Source organism: Anopheles coustani (assembly GCF_943734705.1).
Source record: "Anopheles coustani chromosome X unlocalized genomic scaffold, idAnoCousDA_361_x.2 X_unloc_17, whole genome shotgun sequence".
NCBI classification, from domain to species: Eukaryota; Metazoa; Arthropoda; class Insecta; order Diptera; family Culicidae; genus Anopheles; species Anopheles coustani.
The window spans coordinates 320,001-321,869 of record NW_026525123.1 but is presented as its reverse complement, the minus strand read 5'-3'; positions in this window follow the sequence as shown (position 1 = coordinate 321,869).

Genomic DNA, 1,869 nt, shown 5'->3' with positions numbered 1-1,869 from the left:
TCTTCCATGGCCTACTATGGTAAGCCCCTGCAGGTATGCAACCGAAGGTGCTTGGTACATGTATTTGGTGCAAAATCGGTGCAAAGTAGGTGTTTCCTTGATCGGGCTATAACTTTCTTGGTTGATGTTGGATTGCTTTGCGGTCTTCGGGGGATAGTTAGGGAACATGTTGGCCAACATTTTCTTATTCCTCAGCCTGGCCGTACCTCCTACCGTCTAGGCGGTATTCATGCTCTAAGTTGGAACTTGTGTTCCTTCGGGCAACTTTTCTGACTTTGACGCTTAATATCTTCCGTTCATATGCAGTCTAAGCTCTGCAACTCTCAGGAAAGCTAGTACTACTCATTTCCTTTCCATATCAGTCTTTGGCTTGTCGATCCGATGTCTACAGCCTTAGTTATTCACGTTCCCTGTGAAGGTAGGTTTTTGCCCATTTTCCAGTTCATGTGGTAACATTCCCGGACTTTGCCGGCTTTCTCTTCATGTGGTAACTTGCTTGCTCATGTGGTAACTTGATAGTGTATTTCTGACAGACCCAATCTTGCACTTAGCCGATTTTTCTCTTCATATCATATGGATCCATCATAAGGCCATCTTGCTTGCTTGTGTGGTAACTTGATAGTGTATTTCCGACAGACCCAATCTTGGACTTAGCCGATTTTTCTCTTCATATCATATGGATCCATCACTAGGCCATCTTGCTTGCTTGTGTGGTAACTTGGAAGTGTATTTCTGACAGACCCAATCTCGGACTTAGCCGATTTTTCTCTTCATATCATATGGATCCATCAATACGCCATCTTGCTTGCTTGTGTGGTAACTTGGAAGTGTATGTCTGACAGACCCAATCTCGGACTTAGCCGATTTTTCTCTTCATATCATATGGATCAATCACTAGGCCATCTTGCTTGCTTGTGTGGTAACTTGAAAGTGTATGTCTGACAGACCCAATCTGGGACTTAGCCGATTTTTCTCTTCATATTATATGGATCCTGGACTTAGCCGATTTTTCTCTTCATATCATATGGATCCATCACTAGACCATCTTGCTTGCTTGTGTGGTAACTTGGAAGTGTATTTCTGACAGACCCAATCTGGGACTTAGCCAATTTTTCTCTTCATGTCATATGGATCCTTCACACGGCCTTCTTGCTTGCTTGTGTGGTAACTTGAAAGTGTATGTCTGACAGACCCAATCTGGGACTTAGCCGATTTTTCTCATCATATTATATGGATCCTGGACTTAGCCGATTTTTAGGTTATTATATATGGATCCTGGACTTAGCCGATTTTTCTCTTCATATAATATGGATCCTGGACTTAGCCGATTATTAGGTTATTATATATGGATCCTGGACTTAGCCGATTTTTCTCTTCATATAATATGGATCCGGGACTTAGCCGATTATTAGGTTATTATATATGGATCCTGGACTTAGCCGATATTTCTCTTCATATAATATGGATCCGGGACTTAGCCAATTTTTCTCTTCATATAATATGGATCCGGGACTTAGCCGATTTTTCTCTTCATATAATATGGATCCGGGACTTAGCCAATTTTTCTCTTCATGTGGTAACGTATGCCAATCGCTCACAAGTCATGGGATAAGGGTACTTGTGTTCTTCCATCTTCTAAGTCCCGCACGGGGACATCGTGATCGCCCCAAGTCCGGAATAGCGCCAAGTCAAGCCCCACGGTGGCCGTGCAGGACCTGTTAGCGGCGGCCCCACTGACAGCACTAATCCGGACTTAGAAATTATATCTTTCTAATCGAACACCACACACGCAACACCACCATACCACCATCTCCTTGCAAGTACCTAAGTACCCGCAACTCCATGGTGAAGGCAATGTCACTCCATCAC